This window comes from Tenrec ecaudatus, chromosome 1 (assembly GCF_050624435.1).
Source record: "Tenrec ecaudatus isolate mTenEca1 chromosome 1, mTenEca1.hap1, whole genome shotgun sequence".
NCBI classification, from domain to species: domain Eukaryota; kingdom Metazoa; phylum Chordata; class Mammalia; order Afrosoricida; family Tenrecidae; genus Tenrec; species Tenrec ecaudatus.
The window spans coordinates 305,196,550-305,223,167 of NC_134530.1; the positions used below are offsets into that span (position 1 = coordinate 305,196,550).

A 26,618-nucleotide genomic window follows, 5' to 3' on the forward strand; every position below is an offset into this window, starting at 1 on the left:
AAGCATAAGGAAATAGAGGAAAGGAGTAGGAAGCAAAGGGCATACATAGAAGCCTAAATACAGACATGCACATATATAAATATAAATATAAATATATAAATATATTTATGACCTAGGTGCATATATTTATAGGTTCAGTAGTAGGGTAGCAGGTGGACATTGGGCCTCCTCGCGCATACTCCCTCAATACAATAGCACCTTGCCCAGCTAAATGGTCATTCCATGATATCCACCCCTTTCTGACATGATCGCTGAAGACAGACGTGTACATAAGCAAACGTGGTGAAGAAAGCTGATGATGCCCGGCTATCAAAAAGATATAGCATCTGGAGTCTTAAAGGAAAACAAGCGGCCATCTAGCTCGGAAGCAACAAAGCCCAGCGAGAGGAAGCACACAGCGTAAGTGAATACAAGGTGTTGAACGTACCAGGTAGCAGACACCAAGATACAAAAACCATCATTGTGTGATCACCTTCCTCACACAAACGCTGAAGATGAATGTGTGCATAAGCAAGTGTGTGAAGAAGGCTGATGTTGCCCGACTATTGAGAGATATAGCGTCCCAGAAGCAGCAAAGCTCACATGGAAGCAGCACACCAACATGTGTGATCATAAAGGGCAGAGGGGACCAGGTTTCAAACAACAAAAGCGGGGGCGGGGAGGGGATCACATCACCGTGAATGAGGGGAGTGCGTGATGGGGACCCAATGCCCATCTGTAGACAGCTGGACATCCCTTGCAGAGGGGTAGTGGGGAGGAGATGAGTCACTCAGGGTTCAGTGTGGCAACAATGAAACTCAAAACCTGCCTCTAGTTCTTCCTCCCCTCCCAATTATCATGATCCCAATTCTACCTTGTGGACCTGGTTAGAGGATGCACAGCAGTGTAGTAGGGGTCTGGAAACACAGGGAATCTAGGACGGATGAATCCCTCAGGACCAGCGGTGAGAGTGGTGACACTGGTAAGGAAGGGGGTGTAGAAAGGGAGAACCGATCTCGGGGATCTATGTGTAACCTCCTCTCTGGGGGATGGGCAATGGGAAGGTGGGTGAGGGGAGATGCCGGGCAGTGTAAGATAAGATAAAATAATAATTTATAAACTATTAAGGGTTCAGGGGGGAGCGGTAAAGGATGGCGAGGGATAAAAAGGAAAATGAGTTGATTCCAGGAACCCAAGTGGAAGGCGAAGTTTGAGAATGATGAGGTCAATGAATGTATAAGGGTTCTTTACTCAATTGATGTATGTATGGATTGTGATAAGAGTTGTATGAGCCCCAATAAAATGATTTATTAAAAAAAAACACCAGGAGAGCAGATCATAGTCTAAATCAATTAAACTTCTGAGGTGAGAGCTAGGTGATTCCTGGGAGTAGTAAATATAAAGAAAAACTAGATTGTCCACTTGTGGGGGATTAGCCACTGAAAACCTCATGAATAACAGCAGAACACTGACAGATATAGTGCCAAAAATGAGCCCTCAAGTCAGAACTCAACTCACTGAGTTCATGTCAACTCTTCTTGACCCTATAGGACAGGATAGAAATGCCCCTGTGTTTCCCAGATTGTAACTCTTTATGGAAGTGGAAAGCCCAGTATTTCTCCTGATGAATGATTGGTGGTTTTGAAATGCTAATTACTAGTTAGTAGACCAATACATATCCATTAGACCTCCTGGGCTCCTTCTCAGAATAGAAGGCACTCAAAAATGGTCAGGGAAGAGCTTCCAGTTCAAAGCAGATTTGATTATAATGACGCGGATCGAATAAGTCCTTTGAGACCTCCACTTGCTGATACAGGATGACTCAAAATGAGAAGAAACAGTGACAATAATCTAATCACTGAAACTCATAATTATGAAGTCTTAATAAAGAAAAACTGGAAGTCATTAAAAATTAAATGGAACTCATAAAGATGATCCACTAGGTGTCAGTGAGCGGAAATGGACTGATATCCGCCATTTTGAATCAGACAGTCAAACAGTTTACTGTGCTGGGAATGACACATTCAAGAGGAATCACATTCATCTTCCTAAAGAATATCTCAAGATCTACTTGAAGTACAACGCTTTTGTGATAAAATACTATCTATCTGCATACAAGAAAATCCAGTCAATAAGATTATCCAAAATGATGCACCAACCACTAAAGCTGATGATGAAGAAACTCATGAATTTTACCAGCATCTTCAGGCTGAAATTGATCAAACACACAATCTAAATGCATGTATAATTATTGGCGATTGGAATTCAGAAGTTCAAAATTAAGAGGAAGCAACAGTATTGTAAAATATGGTCTTGGTGATAAAAATAATGCTGGAGATCACATGATAGAATTTTAGAAGACTACTTCTTCATAGCAAATACTTTGCAGGCATACATAGGAATCAAATTGACTGCATCTGTATGAAAAAGAGATGGAGAAGCTCAATGTCAGCAGCCAAAATCAGTCCGGGAGCCAACTGTAGAACAGACCATCAATTGCTTATATGTAAGTTCAGAATCACGCTGAAGAAATTAAAACAAGCCTATGGGAGCCAAATACACATTCAGTCTATCCCACCTCAATATTAAGATGTCAGGAACTGATTTGACTCACTGAAAACTAATGACAGGAGACAGATTGGGGAACCAAGACCCATCTGTAGGCAACTGGACATAGGGAATCCAGGACAGATGATCCCTTCAGGACCAGTGCTGAGAGTGGTGATACCAGGAGGGTAGAGGGAGGGTGGGAAGTAAAGGGGGAACCGATTATAAGGATCTACATAAAACCTCCTCCCTGGGGGGTGGACAACAGAAAATTGGGTGAAGGCAGTGGGTAAGATATGACAAAATTATAATGATTTATGAATTATCAAGGGCTCATGAAGGAGTGGGGAGCGGGGAGGGGGAGGAAAATGAGGAGCTGATACCAAGGGCTCAAGCAGAAAGCAAATCTTTTGAGAATGATGATGGCAACAAATGTGCAAATATGCTTGACGCAATGGATGCATGTATGGATTGTGTTAAGAGTTGTACGAGCACCCAATAAAATGATTTTTAAAAAAATAACTGAAGAAAAAGAAATCCAAGCTTTGAGGTGATGTATTGAAATATTCTATGGGGAAAATATTGAAAGATACAAGAAGCATCAAGTGAAGATGGCAAGAATACACAGTACTGTACCAAGAACTAGTTGGCATTCCACCATCTCAAGAGGAAGGATATAAACAAGAACCAATAGTACTAATGGAAGTTCAAGTTACAATGACAGTATTAGCCAAAAACAAGTTGCCAAGCATTGACTGAATACAATCAAAATGTTTCAACAAATTGATGAAGCCCTGGAAGCATCTGTGGAATGATGCTTTGGGGCTTTAGGACCCTGCTGGAGTGATGCTCTGCGGGATCGTGGCCCCGCCAGAAAAATGCTATTTGGGGTCTGGACCAACCAGAACGATGCTCTGGGGGTCAAGGACCTTCCAGAAAAATCATATGGGGTGTCTAAAGACCTCGCTAGGAAGATGCTTTCGACGTCCTGAAACCCACCGGAGAGATGCTCTGGGGGAACCAGACCCCTTCGGAACCATCATCAACCCAGAGCATGTTTCTATGGGGGTGACGAAAACCCCCATCCCCCAAGCATACTTCTTGTGGTGTTCCTGCTCCGCAATACCCCATCCCCTTCTCCCAGCATAGACTGGTGCCAACAAAAACTAAGAACAATCATTTGTTAGTAGGCATTGTGCTAGGCCCTAGAGAATCTTTATAATAAAAGACTTCCTTGAAGCATAAACTTTACTGAGGAAGACAAACTATTTAGATTGTAATAAATGTGAAGTTGATAAAAAATGTGCTGTCAAGGAGCAGAGGAGTGAACTTTACATAAGATGTGAGAAGGCTTGACATTTAAACTGAGACCTGAGTGAAAAATGAGCCATATAGAAAGCTGATGTTTTCATTGATTGGAAGATTGATTATTATATAGATGCAATATTCCACAACTGATCTACAGATTCAATCTAATTCCTCTTAAGATTTTAGTTTTATCCAGAAAATGACAAGCTGATTCTAAAATCTCTATGGGCATATAGCCAAAATAATCTTGAGAAATAATAAAATATAGGTGGAGAATGCATATTGCCTGATATGAAAACTTACTAAAAAGCTATAGTAATTAAGATAGTGTAGTACTGACATAAAGGTAGACAGACATATTGATGGAATATAATTGAGAGTCTAAAAATTCAACCTCATACACCTATGGTTAGTTGACTCAAAATGTGCCCAGAGAAGTCACTGTGATTTCTGCAAATGCTGTTGAAACAACTACATACTCCCAGGAAAAAGAATGGGTTTTGACTCCTACCTTGGACCATATGCAAACACTAACTCAAAATACATCTTAAGACCTAAGTGGAAGAGCCAAATGTATAAAACCCTTAACAGAAACCGTATACGTAAATGTTTGTGACCTTGGATTAGGGAATGGTTTCTTAAGATATATTCCATTTTAAGCAATATGACATCTTAAGCGCATCACCAAGGCAAAAGTGCATAAGTTGAACGTCAAAATTAACGTCCCTTATCATTGGAAAGACACAATCAAGAATTTGAAAATGGCAACCTACATCAGTAACTATTCGTGAGATAGCTAATAATCTAGTATGCAGAATATATAAAGAAGTATTATAAGTCTAGTCAAGAAGTTAGTCCCTACTCTACAGATATAAGTATTTTAAACATAAACTATATAACTCTAGTATAGATTTAGTCTAAAATTACTGTAAATTGTTTGAAACTGAAGAATATTAAAACAAGTCCACAAGAGCCAAAATAATTGCTTGAGCTACCCGTTCTGAATTTAGGGAACATTTCAAGCACAGACTTAATACAATGAACACTAATAATCTGATGAGGGGTAGGACGTGGAGTGGGGGATATCAAGAACATCATATGTGAAGGAAGCAAAAGGTTATTAAAGACAGGAAGTCAAGAAAAATATCAAAGTGGATATCAGAAGAGACTGAAAATTCTCATAATGGTACAGTAGTTAAGGGAAATAGAAGAAATGATGTCAAAGAGCTAAACAGAAAATCTCAAAGGCAGCTCAGGAAGACAAAGTATTAAAGAATTCATCATTTGGAACATGCAAATCAAAAGGACAATGACATGCCACTTTACACACACCACGCAGCTATAGTAAAATAGATAAAATCGTCTAGGATGTTGAAAAATCAGTGACCTCATGCACTGAAAGATGGTACAGCCTCTTTGGGAAACACTCTCGAGGTTCCTCAAAATAGTAAACATACCACCACGTGGTTGTTGTTGGAGGCCATCCAATCAGTTCAGACTCACAGTGACCCTATATATAATAAAAAGACTGCATGGTCCTGCGTTGTCCTCACAGTTCTACTATGTTGGAGCCCATTGTTACAGCCACTGAATCAATTCATCTTGTTGGGGGTCTTCTTTGTTATCCTTCTACCAAGCATGATGTCCTTCTCCAAGGATTAATAATATTCTTCTGGTAACATGTTCCAAGTATGAGAGAAGTCTTGGCATCATTGCTTCCCAGGGCCATTCAGCTATACTTACTCCAAAACACATGTTAGTTCATCTGGCACTCTATTGTAATTTCAATATTCCTCACCAACACCTGGTTCAGATGCATCATTTCTTCTCAGGTCTCCCTTACTCATGGTTCATTTTAAACATTTTAAACTTGGTCCATATGAGGTCACTGCAAATACAACAGCTAGGTTATGGGGCATCTTAGTCTTCAAAATGTTGTCTTTGCACTTTTAACACTTTGAAAACATAATTTGCGACACAATTTCAAGCAGTAGTGTTCAGGCAGAAGATAAATGAAATGCCATCCCTCTTCAATTTTTAATTCCCAGCATAGTAAACCACATGACTTCATAATTCAAACTGGCCTGTACCAATCCATTTTTGATGACCTCAAATTTTCCAAGACTCATATTTTGCACATTCCACATCCTCATTAACGGATATTTCAACAGTTTATTCTCAGTTTGACTTATGCCATGTTAGCCAATGAAGGTCCCCAAAGTCTGGCTTCATCCAGATCATTAAGTTCAACTCTACTTGGAGAGAATATTGGAAGTGACCTGTCAGAATAAACCACATCTGTCTTGGAGGAAGAACAGGCAGAATACTCCTAAGATGTGAGGATGGTAAGCCTTAGTCTCACGTATTTAGACATGTCGTCAGGAGAGACCAGTTACTGGAAAAGGATATCACACTAGGTGAAAAGGAGGGTCACTGAAAATGAGGAAGATCCTGAATAATAGGACGGCACAGTGGCTGTCACATGGGCTCACACACAATTGTAGAGATGGCCCAGAACGGACGAGTGTTTTGTACGTAGGGTGACTATGTATTGGAGCCAACAGGAGGATCTCTGAGGGTCTGTCTTTTGAGGAGGCAACTCATCCCTAATCCTAGTTTGAGTGTCTTCCTACCTGAGGGACCATCTTCTGACACTCTATCAGATGATGTGCTGCTGCTATTCGTGTTGTTTTCAGTAGCTACTGTTTCAGAGGTGGTCTGCCTCTCAATATTAGTCTGTGTGAGTCTAAAATCTCTGCTGAAGCCTGATTACCATGAGTGGTACTTCAAATACCAACTGGCATAGCTTTCAGCATGACAGCAACACACAAACCACCACAATCTGACCACCTGACAGATGAACAGTGACATCCACTCTGATTGTGTATATACCCAAAAGACTTGAAAGCAGATCCTCAAAGAGAGATGGGCATACCGTTGTTCTTTGCAGCAACATCAACAATAACCAAAAAGCTTCAATTACATAAATGTTCATCAACACACAAACATACAAATAAAATGTAGTAAACACAAGTAAGTACTGCTCTGACAGTAGAAGAAATGAAGTCTTGATACAGTAAGGATTGAGCTTGAAGACATTATGCTGAATGAAACAAGTCAGTTGCCAAAGGGCAGATGCTGTATGACTTCACTTACGTAAAAAGACAAGAAACGGCTAATGTACAGATACAAAGTTTATGAGTAGTTACTAGGGTCAGTGTACAGAAAGTGGGGGTTGGGGGTGAAGGGTAGGCTTGATGGAAAAACTACATGGATCATGGAATGTTAGCTTGCAAACATTCTTGTAATTGCTGTCAGTAAGGCTTAAACCTGTAAATAACAACAGGCAAAAGTTGTGTGATAGATAAACAAGGGGGCTTCAAAAGGTTTATGGGAAACTCCCATTATTTTCTAATTTACTTGCCATCTTTGCTGGGGCTTTTTCTTGCTGCTGGTTTCTTTGTTGGCCTGCTCTTCCACCTGCATGACCATGACCAGGGCCTTCTTGAAAGCTGGAATGACAGGGTCCACTGGGGTGAGTGGTGTCCCACAGGCTCCATTCTCACTCAAGGCAGAGCTGCCAACACCTGTAGTTGCCCAGGAGACAGCATAACCCCATCCCACACTCCCCAGTCCTGAAAACCCACACCCCTTGCAGCCAGCCTTACCTTGCATGACTGAGAGGTAATTGGGATGCATGGCTACGGTGGGTTCTTCTTTGTTCTCAGTTTTCTGCAGGTCATAGTCTGGCTTCTTGGCCATCTCCGGAGAACTTAAATCAGCTTAAATCGCAAGGGTGCTGCGATACAGAGGGAAAAGACCCAGCAAGTTCATTAAGTGCCAGCCAACTTAGCAAGTTATTCCTGGGGCCCTTCCTAAGGTAAGCAATGCAAATGCCTGCAAGATGGCCACATCCTGCCTCCTGATCCACATCCAGGAGGTCCCCAAACTTGACTCCATCCTTTTCCCTACCCTAAACCTGTCCCTTCAGTCATATGTATGACACCATCTGTTCTGATGCCCATATCACAAAGCTGAGTGTCAGCGTTATTCTTTCACCCTATATGCTGCCAAGTTTTGCCAGCCACCCCCACCCCCATCTGTCCCAACCCAAAATGGCTCCGATATTATCTCCCGTCAGCCCCCACTACAATCCCTTGGCCACATTCTTGAACTGTCCTAACAACCTCCCCTCTTCTCTCCCTGCATCCACACCTGCACCCTTTCTCCAAGTACCTACACCAGGCTCCACAGTGAAGCCCCAGTGATATACCTAATGGCACCATGACCTCGCCTCTGCTCCGCTCAACTCCCTCTAAAGGTGCCCTGCCCTCCTCAGGAAGCTGGATATGAGTTCTGGGAGGCCGGTTAGCACCAGGACCTGACTGGCCTGTGTCCAGCTTTTTCTTGTCCTTTCAAATGACTGTGCCCCTAAGACATTTGAAAGGGAGGACAGGCCCAAGCAATTTTCCTGTACCTGCATCCTCAGCTGTTAAGTGTCCCATGACCTTCATTTCCACTCAGTCCAGCATCATTAGGATGTGTTTGCACGTCTCTTGGTGGCAAGGATCACAGCAGCAGCCACCGACTGCATGCCAGACAGACCCTGCACGGAGTCACTTAACCCTCAAGTGCAAACATCTGGCCCACTTTAGCGATGAACCACTAGAGGCCCAGTGAGGCTCAAAGACTTTCCCAAGGAAATCAGCTAGTAACTAGAAGCACTAGAATGTGATCTCAATTCTGACTATAAGGCCCATCAGCCTACACAGACATGTTTGAGAATTTGGTCTCTACACAGGAGCTGGATCTAGAAAGTACAGTATGAACCTTCATGGAATCAACAAGAGCAGGTCTCTGCACATGAATTACCCTCTGAACCCAGGCAGGGACTGGAGCAGAACTTCCCCCTGGCCAGGGGGCTGTGGGAAGTCTCCTGTAGCATGGAGATGATCTTTCCTAGAACCACTAGGTTGGGAGGTGGAGAATTAAGACTACAGTAGAGAGCAAACCTGGTAGTCTTGTGGGTTACATGCTGGGCTTCTAACCACAAAACCATCAGCTGGAAACCACTGGCTGGAAAAAGATGAGACTTTCTACTCCTGTAAAGAGTTACAGTCTGGGAAACCCACAGAGATATTTCTACCCTGTCCATGGGGTCACTGGGTCAGAATCGATGGCAGTGACTTTGGAGGGGAGTGCTGCCTCTTGTCATGCCAGCACGTGTTCAAGGAGTGGTGTGGAGCACCAGGGCCAGCCCCTCAGTCCCTCACTGCCAGAGTCACACAGCACCTAAATGATCTTGAGCAACTCTATGGCCTCCTTCGGTTCCCGGATCAGGGCCATGACTTCCTTAAAGCTGGAACTTTTTCTAAAATTGCTATTCAAAACCAAAACTAAACCCAAAAGCAGCCCCGAACAAGTAACACACTCAAGAAATTTCACACTCAAAAAGGGATAAAATGACTCCAGGTGGGAATACACAGTTAAAATGGGGGCGGCATAAATCTAAACGTAGGACAAGCTACTAGAAACTTCTTCAGAGGCAACAGAAACGTCCCTTTGGGCAACAAGCAGGAGCAGCTCCCACACTCCCCCACACTAACAAATTTGCAGAAATAATGGATCCAGTTCAACTGACTGGATGTCTTTTACTGGCTACTTTCTCTGCATAAAAAGCAATTCATTATTGATGGCAATTTTCTCCTGTCCCTCTTAAAGAAACCTTCCCTCCAGCTGCCTGTCCACCACGAAGAAAGCTTTCCTCCAGGTTCTTTCTCCTATTAAAATAACAAGGCTTTGTAAAAAGCAAAAGAAAAACAGGAAATATTTTTGAGCAGTGTATATGGGAACGGGGGATCTTCTGAACTTGAGGGGTCTTGCCCTTCTATGGAGACCTACCTATAAGCTTTTCCAAAGAAAGACTCTTTGGCTGAGTTCTTGCTCACTGAGCCCCATCTTTCTACAGCTGGGCCCGACTCTTTCTCCTTACTTGCCACCTGCCAGACTGTTGACTGATGGCCACCAACCTGGGCCATCGCCTTGAGGCCCCCCGTCCTGGAAGGACTTAGCCCAGCAACCTGGGAATGCCTATCATGTCTCAATGCGTGGTGGGTGCGCTGGCATATCACTTCAACACCCTCGAGGCTGAGCACGCTCCTAGCAGCCGCCCTACTGGCTGGCAAGAAGGAGCCAGGGAGTTTCAGGACCAGGTTCACCACTCGCCCAGCTCCCAGGAGAAGGTACCACACAGGTGACAAGACTGGGCCAACCTCAGGAGGAAGTCCTAACGTTTTCTGCACCAGCTGCAGCCGCTCGTTTCATGAATAGCATTCACTTCTCCTAGTGAGAGAAGAAACAGACACCTGGGCTCACCTTTGAGCTGAAGACGGTCAAAGAGTCTCAGAGAGGAGGCACCACTCGTGAAAGGAAACAAGGGAGGGGGTTAGGAGAGACCCACAGTGATGAATCGCGAACCCAGACCTCAGAGTCCCAACCTGGGATTCCCCTTTCTCCAACAGGGATTCTCCCCACCACCCCCAACTAATCCTAAAACTGGGGGGTGGGACCCGGCCTCTGGGACACCCTCTCACATCTCACCACGCGAGGGGCAAGGGGCGCGGCACAGGGCAGAAGATGGGGAAGGGCGCGGGCACCCCAGCCAAGCTGCTGTGTGCACCAGGGTTGCCCCAAACTGGTCACCGCAAGACTCCCACTTGGGCGCGCTGACTACACACTGCTCAGGCTGCGGGCGCTTCTCGGGCACCAGGCCCCTTGCACAGCAAGTACCAACCAGGCTTTGACCTTCACTTCCGTCTAGGACACCCCCACATCCGCCCTGTCTCAGTGTGACCCGGAATGGGAGGAGCATAGTCATGGGTGTGATCCGGAAACACGTAAGTGAAAATTCAGTCAGAAGATAAGACTTCATTGAGCATAGACATTCAGGAAAATATGTATCTTACTTGTTATGGCAGGGATTAATGTAACATCATAAACAGCAGTTCCTGGTGCCTAAATTCCCAGCAACATATTTGAAAGTTTGTTCTTCATAACACTGACCATGCAGGAAGGAATTCAGATGAACTGTAAACAATACAATGTGTAGGTCTTAGATCCTTATCCTGACAAACGGTTCAGATTATTATCAGAAGTATGATCAAAGTCATACCTCATAGACAGCACTGACTGACCTAAAGGCACCAACCTGCCTATGTGACTCTGAATAGCCACATCATAAAAGGTGATGCCTGAGTCACTTTGATAGTGGGTCAGGATATCACTCTCTTACAACCAGAGTATCACAGCTGTGCTCAGGGCCACATAAAACAATTAACAATATACTTCTACCATATCAACATAATTTTAATTTTATACAAAACAAACTGAATATTTTCTTTATATTTTGGACACTCAAGTACACTTTAACATCCATGTTTGAGACTGAGAAAATAAACCACTATATCACCTGTCTAGTTTTGAACTATTGTTTGAACACTACCTTACTGTGGTAAAGATGAAACATTATGGTTTTTAAAATATAAAAAACAAAAGCCTAAGGAGCTTTTATTCTGCTCTCTATGGTTCTGAGTCAGAATGCACATGACAGCTCTGACTTTATTGTTCTTCTTTTAAATGCATTCTCTTATTCCAGATAAGTAAAACCTTAGAGTGTTTGTATATTTGCAAACCAGAGGCAAATACAAGAGATGCATCACTTCAACCGTGGTGCTTGGTAGAGGGGAAGCAAACAAGAGGAAAGTTTTTTAGATTGACGAAAGCTGAAACCACAGGCTCAAATATAAGAACAATTATGAGAATGGTGTAGGACAGGCCAGTGTTTCTCCCTGTGGGACTCAGGGTCACTATGATTTGGAATTCACTTAGTGACCCCTAACAACAACAACCTCCCTTGTATAAGTACTGAAATGTTAGAGTGTTTCTTTTAAAAATAAGCGGTAAAGTAATAATCATTCCAGAATCATTGTTGAAAATATATACTCATGGTTTTAATATATATATACCTGCCAGATGAATCAATAGTCAAGGACAAAATTGAATAACTGTAGATTTGTACGAGAAACTTTATTATTTTAATGCATGAGAAATTTTAAAAGATAATTTTATGACTACAGAGAATATGGGGTAAAATTATTTATAAAATACACTCTACATACTTACCTGGCAGGGGGGATACCATGATCACGAAGGTGGTTTTCCCAGGGCAAGGCTTATCCATTGCACTCCGGATGTGCTGATCCCTGCGATTTCCCCAGATGTGGATAACTCGACTGCATAATTTGTGGTAGTGGGGTCTGTGTTCGTGTTCTCCCCTGGGTGGGGGGCGGGAATACACTCTACAACAGAATGTATTATACTGGTGTTTTAACAATAAAGGAACATATTTGATGATTACATAACTCTATTGGTTTAGGAGGGTGATTAGATCATACATCAGAGCAGTTTACCTTTGCACTTGTGGAAATGGGATGGATTGAGTTTGAGATCACCTATCCCTGCTTTTGAGCTCATATTTCAACTTGACTAAGTAGGATTATTACCAGGGATGCAAGGATGTTTCAGTATTAGAAAAATTATTAATGTAACCAACCACATACACAGGACAAAGAATAAGAACCATATGATCATGTCAATAGATGCAGAAAAGGCATTTGACCATATCTAACACCCATTCCTGATAAAAACACTCAATAACATAGAAATATGAAGGAGAGACCTCCACACATGAAATATATTAATGGAAACACAGTCCATGAAGGACAATTAGTTGACTGGAACTACTGAAAATAAGACACTAATTCACATAGAAAGGTTTCATCAAAAGAGTCATAGAGAACCCACAGATTGGTGGTAAATAAACCTTTAGCAGTGAGGAGAGGGAGAGAGCAGGGGAGGAGAAGAGGAGGATGAGGATATGACAACCGGACAACGGTGGCATTTTCTGGAATTCCCCATCTGGATGCTCACCTGCGCGTGCATCAAGGGACAGGAGTCTCGGGTCTGGGTGCTGTAGCCCAGGAAGCAGAGCCTGAAATCCGTGTCTGAGGATGAAGCAGGTTGTGAAGGGTCTTCCAGGTGTGGCTCTTGATTCTACAAGGCTCAGGCCTTTTCTTCGAGTTGGGTGCTTGAGGGGCGTTCAGGCAGAAGCCAGGAGAGACGTGGTCAAGTGGAGCAGATGGCATCAGATGCTGTCAAGTGTGTCTCTGTGGTCCTAGGGACTGGAGTGTCTCTCAGGGGAAATTCCCACTTCGAAAGCCTGCCTGCCTTCCACCCACCACTTTTCTTTCAGTTTGTCTTTCTGTCTGCGCTTGTGTGTTGCTGTGATTCAAATGCAAACGCGTTTCAAATGCAAGCAGCTCCACCCAAAGTGCACAGGTTTCAGGAGGGTTTCCAGACAAGAAGAAACTACTAAGCGTGAATCTATTGCCATTCCCAGCACTGAACCTCACCTCCAGGCCCCTCTCTTCACGCCTCCCACATTATCTCCAGGCCCCGCCTCATCGCACAGACACCACCCCGCCCACTCCCCAGTCGATGCAATTTCCTGCTGACCCCACTTCCTCTGCCTGAGAAGGACCCGAGTGAGCGTCCTGCGCGTGAGTGAGTTTCCGTGTTTCCGTGCTGATCCCAGGCGCGGAATCCCCCGCAGGCCTGGCATCCCCAGCTGTGTCCGGGTTCCTGGCATTCCCAGCTGTGTCCGGGTTCCTGCGGACGTTACAGTTCCCGCACCCTGTCCTCCAGTGTCCCAGGTCGCCGCGACCCCCTTGGACATGACCCTTTAAATCCTTTCTGAGCTTCCTACAGGCCTCTGCATTCGGGCTTGGGAATACTCTGGCCGCTTTTCTTGCTCCGAGCTCCTCCCCCCCGCACCCTCACCCTTCCCCCCAGAAAGGCGCGACTGCGGGTGGGTTCTTGACTGGGGCCGTCCCTTCCGTGTCAGGTCGCCGGCACGAGAGCATGGGGACCCCAGAGCAGAGGCAGCCTTGCAGTCATCAGGCCACCCCACTGGTGACCGAGGTCTGTATTAGAGCATAACTTCTCAGCACCTTGCTTTGCAAGGCCCCAAATCCCCACACAGATTAAGTCCTTGCACGGATTGCAGAGTCCCACAGAGAGTAAACCTCCATTGACTGCGTTCTGCCCACGAAGCAAGGTTGTAGGTAACATGGCCCTCAGGCAGAGGGCTTTGGACAGTGGCCTTGGAGTGCGTCCAGCTCCAGTAATGCTTTTCATTTGATCTTTTCGGTGTGGCCCTGATTAATCTTCAGACCTGCATATAACAGTTTCTTGGAAGCAAATTCTATGTCAATTCTTTTTATCCTTTTGATCAATTTTTTCCATATGTTAACGGTTCCTTCATTTTGTTGGAATTTACTCTGCAAGAACTGTGTCCCACCAATAGCTGCTCGTTTTTAAAATTGTGTCATAATTATTTCTAACACAAGGCAACATCCAAATATATAGCTCTTTTATATATATTGTAAAATGACATCTTATTTAAAATAAGCTACCATTTTCTCTATGCCCCACTGCATGGTAATGCTTGAATGTTCTAGCCTTTAATCCATGTGTTCTTGATAGGGGGCTTGTTTTATCCACTGTGCTACAGTGGATTCTGTGAGTGATGCCATAGCACCTTAAACTCCTCCTTAGGGTCTCTAGACTATAATCCATATGTTACCAGATGGCCACCTCATGCTTTGATTTCATGTAGCTGCCAATCCTTTAACCACTGGAGCAGTAGTGCTTCTTCATGGACTAATTGAGATAGGCCACGCTGACATGTTGTTCATTATAGACATGGTGATTCTTAATGGGAATTATGTTTGTTTTTCTGATTTAGTCAGATTTTCAACATAATATCCATGTGCATATATAAACATGAATATGCTCTCATCATGTTCAATTTCCCCTCTGGTTAGGTGCCATGAAGTTAATTCCATCTTTTGGCTACGTCATGTGTCATAGAGCAGAACAGTTCCATAGTGTTTCTGAAGCATCATATTTGTGGAAGCAAATGTCTTGTTCTTCCACAGAAATGTAGCCTGAGTTTACCCGGCCAATGCTCAGTGGAACAGTCCAGTGCAAGCTGTCTGTGCCACCTAGAAACCTTCATTGTTCCTAACCCCCAAAACAAACTCACTGCCACACAGTCAATTCTGACTCACAGTGTTCCTCTATAGGTGTCTGAGATCAAAATCTATACAGGAGCAACCAGCCTCCTTGTCCTCTTGTAGGTGTGCTGGTGTGGTTGAACTGCCTACCTTGAGGGTAGCAAATGAATTAATTTTTTTCCCCCTAGAAATGAACCAAATCAAGCAGATGCCATGAAACCCACACCAGCTCATGGAGACTCCATGCGTGTCAGAGCACAGCGATGGTGCAGAGGGGTTTCAGTGACTGGTTTCTTAAAGTGCATCACCCAGGCTTTCTTCCCTGGAGACCCTGAGTAGACACAAACTTCCAGCCTTTCCATGAACACCTATCCATGGTAACCATTAACATGCTCAGGGACATCAAAAACTATGCAAGGCACATGTGTGCATGTATGCACACTTAGCAAAGCTAAAACCTACATAAGCTAGAAATCTTTCAAAGAAGGAAAACTCAAAAGTATAAAATAAGGTAGAGTTTCTAACTATTACATGAGAAACCACACAGTTTAATGTATAAAATTTGCAGGACCCAGAAATATAAAGTCATTCTGTTAATTTTCAGCTATCAAGTTTTTATGTGAATCATACAGATGTACTGTAACCTAACTGGTCTCTTTACCATAGCTAGAGAATAAAATTAATATAAACTTTAATAGATCTTCAAGAGAGATGTTAGATGTAAGTACCTTAATATTCTTCCTGAGTTTTCATGGAAGATGAACAGGTATCCTAAAGATTTTTAAGATGTACAATATTTGAGGAATTAAAATGATTTATTACATTATTCTATTTAGCATAATTCTGTACTGTCTAGCATAATCTATTAGGAACAGTTATGCAGTGGCTTCAAAAGGCTCATAGATAAATTTCATTATCTTCATTACATTTTTCCATGACCTTTTTGAAAGAGCCTCTTGTGCATTCATGGCATGAAGGATTGACTCCTAGTGAGCTTGTATCTCAATTTGCTAATACTTGATAAATATCATTTTGCCTACCATTGGATTTCATATGGTAACCATTCGTGGTTTCAGAGTAAAAAACTATATTCCGTAAGATTTTCAATGGCTAGCTTCAGAAGTTGGTTGATTTCTTCTAAGGGACTTCTACGTTGCCTTCAGTCTATAGTCTTTTGTTTCATAGCTGAGCACTCAGTTGTTTGCACTACTTAGGGACTCCATTTAAGGACCTGCATCTTGAAGTGTGAGTGCTTGCTGTCAGAGCCCTGTATTGCCTGATGTGTCACGAATTAACTTCCCTTACAAATTGGTGGGCCTTTACTGGGGCTGCTTTTCTTTTTCTGTTTGTCGTTTATTATCTTCCTATAATGGTACTTTATTGTATATGAGTTATATGAAAAAGGAACTCTTGTCACAGTGGGTTGAAAATTGGATACTGACTGCAAGAGCAGCTGTTTACACTCAGCAGAATTGTGCAGCAGAAAGATGAATCTGCCTGCTCCAGTAAAGATGTACAGGCGTGGGGGTTCTACTGTGTCTGATAGCTCTGTTGTGAGTTGGACCAAATGTGGTTGCGGGGAGGAATGTGGGGACAACGCCAGACCTTGTACTTGACCACTTATTAGCTAGTTGAGGCTAAATGCAATCAGAATCACATTTCTATGGACTCTTGTGAAGTGCAAAAAAAACTTTTCTGGGGGGGTGATAGTTTTGGGAACTGATCTATTTGTGGAGGAGAGTTGTTTTGGAACATGTTATTTTTAAAAATCATTTGCTGTGGGCTCATACAAATCTTACCATAATCCATACACACATCCATTGTGTCCGAATTCTCCCTTCACCCACTTTTCTGTTGTCCATCCCCCAGGGAGGAGGTTATACGTAGATCCTTGTAATCGGTTCCCCCTTTCCACTCCACCCTCCCTCAACCTTCCCAGTGTCGCCACAGTCAGCACTGGTCCTGAAGAGATCATCTGTCCTGGATTCCCTGTATTTCAGTTTCCTATCTGTACCTGTGTACATCCTCTGTTCTAGCCAGATTTGTAAGGTAGAATTGGGATCATGATAGTGGGGGAGGAAGCATTTAGGAACTAGAGGAAAGTTGTATTTTTCATCGTTGCTATACTGCACTGTGACTGGCTCATTTCCTCCCTGCAATTCTTCTGTAAGGGGATGTCCAGTTCTCTGCAGATGGGTCTTGGGTCCCTAATCTGCACTCACCCTCATTCACAACGATTTGATTTTTTGTTCTTTGATGCCTGATACCTGATCCCTTCGACACCTCATTATCACACAGGTTGGTGTGCTTCTTCCTTGTGGGCTTTGTTGCTTCTGAGCTAGATGGCCACTTGTTTACCTTCAAAACTTTAAGACCCTAGCTGGGCATCATCAACTTTCTTCACCACTTTTGCTTATATACCCATTTGTCTTCAGTGTTCTTTGTGGGAAGGTGAGCACACAATGGTATCATTTTTTGGAACATGCTACTTTTTTTATTGATTTCAGTCTTTTTTGTATTTCTTTGAAGTCTCAATGACACACCTTTCTGACATCCTTTCTCCCTACTAAAATTTATCTGATCACCATGGGGTTTGACTATTCTTAAAACATAACAAGTACATTCCTTCCTGATGCCCTGTGGTCTGGCATTTTCTCCTCTAGGAACAAACTCTTTGGGGCTATCCATTAGGTAATTCCATCACATCCTTCAAATCACTGTTTTCAATGAATTCCATTAATTAAATTACTAAAGGCAGATAACGAAAACCACCACTAAACAAAAGGGCCCCATAGGCAGGTACACAGAATCATTCCACAGTGGAAATCGTCTGATAGAGTACCTATGTTCACCTCCACTCAGTTTTGAGGACAGATGTTTGCTCTGGGTCCTAACTACGGTAGATTAATTAGAGACATTGATAAAAATGCCTTTCTTGTTGTTCGTTGCCATCTATTTTTCTCTAATTTATAACAACTCTGTGCAACCATGGTGATGTAGTGGGCTATGTGTTGGGTTGGTACCCACATGTTCAGCTATTCAAAACCACTAACTGGTCCACAGTAGAAAGATGAGGCTTTCTATTCCCTTAAAGAGTTTCAGTTTCAGAAACACTCAGGACCTGTTCTACTCTGTTCTGTGGAGATGTTTTGAGTCAGAATTGGTTCAGTGAGAGTGATTTTTTTTAATGTACAAAACAAAAAGAAAACCATCACCTGTGACCTCTGTACTCTGAGTTCAACATGGTCAGCTTCTTTCTGAGACTGGCATGGTGACTTTGGGCTCTTCACACATTGGTCATAAACCTGAACGTCCTCATTTACATTTCTTGTAACGATTGCATCTTATGTTTCACATTCTTGCTAATGCTTCTTCTTGTTCCACTTATTTTTCCAGTGTGGGAATTTCCATGAATACTTATTGCTAATGAACTTTGCATTTGGTGGGTGACCATTCCTTTCCTGACCATAAAGACCTGGGTTGCTCAATTCAACCAATGAACCACTAGGGTCTCTTTCACACAACACAAAACTTTCACAAAACTCCTTTGCCTGTACATTTGAGAAACGGAAATTGAAGTGAACATTTGCAAACTCATTACAGAACCCTCCTACCTTGCTAGAATTTCCTTATCATGCCAGGGTTCACTGGCTAGTGTTTCCTAAAGTGATCGTTTTGTTTCTCCCTACACTAGCTCACGAAATGTAAATATGCATGTGTTACTGCTTAGGCTCCACCTCTGTTACATTTCTCATACAAGTTATTACCATTTGACCTTATGCTTTTATTCTTGTTAATTGTTGTGGATTCATTTGTAATTCATAGCCACTTCATGTGTCCAGGGTAGAACTGTTGACTTTGGAATGGTGGGTCCTCTCAGAACACATTGGTTGTGTTTTGATTTGCCCCATGCTGTATATGTTTTGCCTGGGTGTTATATTGCCTCAATCAATCGAATAAATGCAAGATCCAGTTATTTGGTCCTGAGGTAAGCAGTATTGTCTGGGAGCCCTGGCTTTTCCAAGAAAATGAATTCCAGTTATCTGAATTGAATAGATTGTTTTCTTCGTCTCCTCTTCCTACTACACAGAAGATCTCTCGATCATCTCTGTAACTGATGACTGACAGAATCAAACTCTCGGCATAGGAACAGAAATGTGGTTGCCAGGCACCTAGTTGTAGGTAGACACATGGACCTGCATGCTGACTCGATTCAACAACTTACCATTTGAGCAATACTGACCATGGACTTACTGGTTCGTGACTTTCCTCAGCTGTATCCTATTGGAAGCAACATGTGCTTTAAAAAGACGAGGAGACTAAATGAGCCAATGTGGCCAAATCTTTTTGGAAATTGTTTCAAAATCGTGGTTGCTGAATAAATGCAGTGTTTTATCATGAACATGCGAAAGAGATCCTAGTGGTTCATTGCTTTAATTGATTGGTTTCAGGCCAGACCCTCTGTGGCTCCAGCATACCGGGCACATCAGTGGAGGACAATGAGGCTGCGTGGGTCCGTAAAGACTTACAGACTTGGAAACACTAACGAGCAGTTTCACTCCCTGTTTAATGGTCAAGATGAGTTAGAATGGACTTGACAGCAGTCCATTTGGTTTTGGTTCATCATAGAGGAATGGGAAGGCTTTAGAACATGGCACCTGGTGCACTGCTGTGGATGAGATTTTGAAAGGCTTATTGGATCAACATTATACTGTTGTAGCAGAATTGTAGAGTGACCGGGTCAGCTCCTGTGACTTATGTTATAGCTAGTTGGCGATGCTGTGAAATTTTAGCATGAAAGTGCAACCGTTTCTATGTTGTTAGGTGGCATCGTGTCCATTCCAACCCCTAAAACCCTCTATATAACCGCATGACACACCGCCCTGCCCTGCACTATCCTCACAAATGTTCCCACGTTTGAGCCCATTGTGACAGCCCCTGTGTCAGTCCATTTTGTCGAAGTCCTTTCTCTTCTTTGCCTCTCTCTCCCTCACCAAGCACGATGTCCTTCTCCAGGGACTGGTCTCTCCTGAAAAAAAATGTGGGAACAAAAGTATGACAAGTCATAGAGGCCAGTCCCACAGCTGAGGGAATGCTAGTGGTCATCAAGTTCAGCTAGTCTGCCTTCCATGAGCTGCAAATGTGAAAAAAAATCTTTAAAAATCTAAAATGTGAAAAACATCTCAAAGCCAGGTGTGTAAGTCCTAGCATCCTAACACAGTTTACCAGTCAAATGCAATGAAGTTCCAGTCAAGTTATAAGAAAATTGGAATCTAGCTACATTTTGCCAATCAGCAGAAAGGACATGCTATTATGATACTTCATAGATTGTGCTCTTTTGTCAGTATATCCTATGAGCTTAGTGTGTATTTAGGTGAGTTTCCTGTATTTTTTGAGGGGAGCAGTCTATAATAATTACATGATTTGTGTCTCAAAGTGGGAAAATTTTGAGGATATCTTTTTTTTGAGATACTTTTAAAAAATCATTTTATTCGGGGCTCAGACAGCTCTTGTCACAATCCATACATACATCAGTTGTGTAAGGCACATTTGTGCATTCATTGCTTCATCAATCTCAAAACATTTGCTCTCCACTTAAGCCCCTGGCATTAGTGCCTCATTTTTCCCTTCCCTCCCCATTCACCCCTCCCTCATGAACTCTTGATAATTTATAAATTATTATTATTTTTTCATATCTTATACTGTCCAACGTCTTCCATCACCCACTTTTCTGTTGTCAATCCCCCAGGGAGGAGGTTATATGTAGATCCTTGTAATCATTTCCCCTTATTCACCCCACCCTCCCGGGATCACCACACTCACCACTGGTCCTGAACGGATCATCCAACTTGGATTCCCTGTGTTTCCAAGTCCTATCTGGACTAGTGTACAGAGGGTATCTATATTCTATTGCTACCTTTCACTCTTGTCCTATTTCCCTTTTTAATAGTTTGTCCTATTTCCTCAAAGGTACCAAATACACAAGAGTGCAACTGTAGAGTGACTGGAAAGTAGGTGAGTAACATAGAAACACTACAGAAAAATTCATAATTCCAGAAATAATCATCTCTATCAACAGATAATACGTCAGTTCTTGATCACCTAGAATTCTCTAAGAGAATACCGTGAATCCAGGGCTTTGGGTTGCTACTTTGTTAGTTCATACCTGTAGCTCTCCAGTGGCTACTGAGGGGCTACAGGTAGAAGCACAAATTCTGTAGTGCTTCCTACCGGTAGTTGTTATCTTGCTTTCACCCTGTGCTTCATGTTCTGATAAATATTCTGGTTGGTTCTGTGCAAGGAGGTAAATTTCTCCCCTCCCTCCAATGGAAGAGAGGATATGAATGTGGAATTGAGGCTTTTATTTTTGATCATTTATCTGATTTTTGTGTTTGGACTTTTCTCTATTCTGAAACAGAGATAGATGGAAATAAGGTTGCAGTTGGTCACAGACAGACTCTATAGAGATAAACTCATGCTGGAAGCATGCAGTCGTTGGGATAGCATGTAATTAGTGAGGAAGTGTGTCTAGTGCAGTGGTTCTCAACCTTCCTAATGCTGTGACCCTTTAATGCAGTTCCTCATTTGTGGTCACCCCCCAGCCATAACATTAGTTTCATTACTGTAATTTTATTACTGTTATGAATCAGCCGACCCCTGTGAAAGAGCCGTTTGACCCCCAAAGGGGTCGCAGCCCACAGGTTGAGAACCACTGACCTAGTGGGTAAAGTGGGTTAGCTAAACCCTGATGGAAATCCTTAGTAGAGCAAAACCCATGTGTCTAATGCTCATGTGAAATGAAGTCTCTGTTTCCCAAGTTTGTCATCTTCGTCTTTCACGTAGTAGAATGCATGACACCTTGCCGAACCAGAATATATGGGATGTTTTAGGACTCTGTGACTGTTGAAGAGGTGGCTGTGTATTTCTCCCAGGACAAATGGGCATTGCTGGACCTTTCTTAGGGAAACTATAGAGACTTGTGATGAAGGAAACTGTAAGAAATCTGACCTCACTAGGTATGAATATTTTCATTAAAAAAGAAAATATGTATGTGTGTGTGTGTCATGTGTGTGATGCTACTGCAGTATGTGGGTTGAGTAATAGGAATACTTGTTATATAAACAAGTGTAGTGATTTCCTCTCAGCAGTGTGCATGTCATGCTTACCCCATGAATATAAAGCTCTTAGTGTTGTACTAACTTCTTACATCAGTGTGGCTATGAGTCTACTAAGTTTCCTTACGAGTTATAAATGTGAGTGTTGACCTTTGGTGCAGAGAGAGTATGTGTGCATTATGCCTTGTAAGAACTCTGTGTTTTTTACAAAGTTAACATGATAGTTTTATGTATTTATTTAAAATAATTTTGTTGGGACTTGTACAAGTCTTATCACGATCCATCCATACATCCATTGTGTGTCAAGCACATTTGTACATTTGTTGCCTCATCATTCTCAAAACATTTGTGTTCTACTTGAAAGCTTGGTATCACCTCCTCATTTTCCCCTCCCTCCCTGCTCCCCCTCCCTCATATACCCGTGATAATTTATAAATTATTATTTTGTTATATCTTACACTGTCCGACGTCTCCCTTCATCCACTTTTCTGTTGTCAATCCCCCAGGGAGGAGGTTATATGTAGATCCTTGTAATCGGTTCCCCCTTTCTGCTCCACCTTTCCTCCCCACTCCCGGTATCACCACTCTCACCACTGGTCCTGAGGGGACCTTCTGTTCTGGATTCCCTGTGTTTCAGGTTCCTATCTGTACCAGTGTACATCCTCTGGTCTAGCCAGATTTGTCAGGTAGAATTGGGATCATGACAGTGGGGGGAGGAAGCATTTAGGAACTAGAGGAAAGTTGTATGTTTCATCATTGCTACACTGCACACTGACTGGCTCATCTCCCCATGACCTTCTGTAAGGGGATGTCCAATTGCCTACAGATGGGCTTTGGGTCCCCACTCTGCACTCCCCCTCATTCACAATGATATTATTTTTTGTTTTGATGATGCCTGATACCTGATCCCTTTGACACCTCGTGATCACATAGGTTGGTGTGCTTCTTCCATGTGAGCTTTGTTGCTTCTGCACTAGATGGCCACTTGTTTACCTTCAAGCCTTTAAGACCCCAGACATTTTATCTTTTGGTAGGTGGGCACCATCAGCTTTCTTTACCACATTTGCTCATGCACCCATTTATCTTCAGCAATCGTGTTGGGAAGGTGAGCATCATGGAATGCCAGTTTAATAGAACAAAGTGTTCTTGCATTGAGGGAGCACTTGAGTGGAGGCCCAATTTCCATCTGCTACCTTAATACTAAACTTATAAATATATGCACATAGATCTATTTCCCCATCATCACATATAAATATATTTAAATATGTACATTTCTGTATTGAGACCTTTATAAATGCCCTTTGCCTCCTAGTTCTTTCCTCTATTTCCTTTGACTTTCCTCTTGTCCCACTAGCATGCTCAGTCTTCATTTGGGTTTCAGTAATTCCTGTCAGTTACATTGCCCTTCATCAATCCCTACCAGGCATCCTGCACCCTCCTTGCCACTGATTTTGTGTCAGGGGAAAGGCCAGCATCTGGTGGTGCAATTTACACTGATAATAAGTAAAGATTATAGTAAAGTCTTAGAGAGCATGAGAGATAGAAGAGAGATTGAAATAATGGAGTCACACATTTCATGGTAGCATGCTCACCTCAGCTTCACTTGGTGGTCCACATGGAGAGAGAGAGATATTTATTGCTTACCAAGGCTTTTCTTTTCTCTGGGGACATGCAAGCCCCCTAATTAAAGGTAAAGACATATGTCACAGGAAAGGATTGTGCTATGGGTAATACAGTAATGGGAGGGGGGTGATCTAGGGGTTCATATGCTATTGGAAGAGGAGGGAGTAAGGGTATACATGTGACAAGATCGGTGGACCTGAAATTCATGATGGTGGCTTAACTTTGGACGTCACTGAGCAGGTTTGACTTGTTCTTTGGCTCACTATAGAAACGATTTTCAGTAGGGTATAAACCCACCCTTCAGGGACCAAACTGAGCCTTTAGGGAAAAGTAGCCCATTGTTTTTAACAGCAGGGAGTGGGCCCTATTTGTGGTGGGACCAGACAACTGATTGCCTTCAGGGTGGTAACTTGGCAATCAATAATTGCAAGCCGTGTCCTATATATATATTTGGGGAGATGACTTGGGAGAAATCTTTCCATTTCCCACAATTTTTGTGGTAACACCACTTCCTTTCCCCCCCTCCCCTCTCCCAAGCCCCCTCTCCCCATCCATGGGTCCCATTGTCTTCTCCTCCAGATTAGATAATATGTGCGTGTGCACACGGACAGAAAAGCAAAGCGACAAAAGAAAACAAAACAACAACAACAAAAACAAACAAACAATGAATTTTAAAAATATAAAAGAAAAGCCTGTAAAAAGTTCAAGGTCTGTTTGTGGAACTTTTGGAGCATTTTCCAATGGTGTCTGATGGCGTACCATACCTTGGCCCCAAAGTCTGTTTTTGGTACTCCCTGCTTCCCTTGCTGTTCTGTTGCATGCCTCGGTATGGTGGGGTCAGATTGGGTGCAATTCCCACACTTTGTCCAGTGTTGTCCCCTGTAAGGCTATGGGTCAGTGAAGGATGTCATGTCTCATAGTGGGGTCAGACATAGGTCCTCTCTGTGCATTGGCTGCTCTGAGTGGGAGTATCGTCCTCAAGGATTGGTGGGCCAGGATGTGCTTAACTCTCTCTTCCTCCCCCTTCACCGTGTGCTCTGATCAGACATGTTCCTTTCCCTGAGCTGTAGCTTCAGTGTTGTCCTCTGAAGTAAATTCTTATGGGGGGAGGGGCAGCTGTCCTTGTAGTTGGCATTGGGGGCGGCCCCTCAGATAGTTTTATTATAAATAGATTTTCACCCACCCAAAATCCACAGACCTAGAGGAACATAAGATTGGTTCTGTGTCAGGGAATTGTTGATTATCTTTTCAGACTTTCCCTGTGATGTGCCTTTCTCCAAGAGCACCATGTCAGATACACCTTTTCATTCTCATACGACACTAATGTGATGGGGACCTGCCTTAGGCTGGGTTGTATAGAAAAATAAAAGTATAGACACTGACATATGCATAAGAAAGAGCTTTTCATCAAGAGAACATCCCAGCCCAGTCCAACTGAAGCCCATGGGTCCAATGCTAGCTGGAGCATCCATGGCTCGGTGTGTTCAAGTCCCCAAACTGCAGTTTTTGGTTAAACATCAATCCTTTCTACTCTCCAGCTTAATATATATGTGTGTATCATATAGATATGTGTCTACCTATATATATATAACTATACAGTCACTCTAATATATGTGCAAAGAAATTTCTTGTTTTAGTTCATTAATTCATCTGTATATGAGGACCTTCAGCACTACAGAAAACTACAGGACTCTAGCTCCATGACTTTCATCACAGAATGGGTGTAAACAAATCCCCTGTTTCAGGGTTCTAATCTGAATAATTTTGAACTTCCTTTTCTGTGAGATAAATGCTGTAATTTTGATCATGTTATATTTTCTTTTTCCTCTTTATTATGAAATCATTTTATTGGGGGCTTGTATTGCTGTTAGCACAATCCACACATCCATCCATTGTGTCAAGCACATTTGTACATTTGTTGGCATCATCGTTCTCAAAACATTTCTTTCAACTTGAGCCCTTCGTATCAGCACCTCATTTGTATTCCCTCCCTCCCTCATGAACCCTTGATAATTTCTAAATTATTATTTTTTTCATGTCTTACACTGACAGATGTCTTCCTTCACCCATTTTTCTGTTGTCCATTCCCCTGGGAGGGGGTTATATGTAGATCATTGTGATAGTTCCCTCTTTCTCCCCCCACCTTTCCCCGACCCTCCTGATTAGCAATTAATAGTTAGTGAATTAAGTACCAAGAGTTATTTCAGTGTGCTGAAATGTAGCCTGCCACATTTTAATATTTATTAGCTATTTATGGCATATCTTGAATATTTTATGGTATGATAATTAAATTAGGATTAGAGGAATTTTTATTTCTTTTTGGAAGCCTCTTCTTCCTTAAAAATGTTAATCTGATTGCTCTAGTTAGAATATCAGTCAATTATTAATATCACTGGTAAAAGTGGACATTTATGTTTGTCCTTTTTCTGGCATGGGGTGATGTTTTCTCAAGTATGACATGTTGACTGTTTCTTTTTAGGAATGTATATTAGTATATTAACATATTGAACTATATTTGTTTTATGTTAGATGTGTAAAGGTTTATTTTCCTTGGCATTACAAGCCTTTGACTTTGTTTAATTTTATTTTTAATTTTTAAAATGTTTTATTGTGAATTAGGTAAAGGTTTACAGATCAACAGTTTCGTATTCAAAAGTTTGTACTTATTTTATTTCAACTCATGCACTGCAATTCCCTTATTGTACCATCCCTGTCCACTTTGACTGTGTCCTTGTCCTCATTTCCTAACCCGCTCAAGTTTGTCACTGGGTAAATGTGCCCTTGATCTTTAAGGGTTATTTTCACTACAGGAGTGAGTTCAATTCTAGACCTGAAGGCTGCCTTAAGGCCATGTTTCAAAGGTCCACCTGTTTAGTATGTTTTATGTGTCTAGATTATTAATTCTTTTTTA

At 42.4% G+C, this 26,618-nt stretch overlaps 1 protein-coding gene, 1 long non-coding RNA gene and 1 other non-coding gene across 5 annotated transcripts in view; 2 read left to right on the forward strand and 1 right to left on the reverse strand.

Moving 5' to 3' along the window:
- Positions 1 to 6,023: 6,023 nt before the first annotated feature.
- LOC142437500 (uncharacterized) lies at positions 6,024 to 13,346 on the reverse strand. The gene is made up of 5 exons (XR_012782202.1): positions 12,823 to 13,346; positions 12,016 to 12,191; positions 10,800 to 10,920; positions 7,503 to 7,633; positions 6,024 to 7,346 (listed from the first exon to the last, which is right to left on the reverse strand). It is a non-coding gene; the product is annotated as an uncharacterized LOC142437500 (long non-coding RNA).
- Positions 12,008 to 12,170, forward strand: LOC142437939 (U1 spliceosomal RNA). Its single transcript, XR_012782437.1, has one exon. It is a non-coding gene; the product is annotated as a U1 spliceosomal RNA (small nuclear RNA).
- Positions 13,347 to 13,387: 41 nt separating the features above from the next.
- Positions 13,388 to 26,618, forward strand: part of LOC142427276 (uncharacterized) — a 36,636-nt gene continuing 23,405 nt past the window's right edge. The window contains exon 1 of one of the 3 annotated variants that reach the window (XM_075532525.1): positions 13,388 to 13,451. The gene's annotated coding sequence lies outside the window, so the exon portion shown is untranslated. Of the gene's footprint in view, positions 13,456 to 26,618 lie in introns of all 3 variants that reach the window. The other 2 variants (XM_075532519.1, XM_075532515.1) reach the window with 2 other exon arrangements.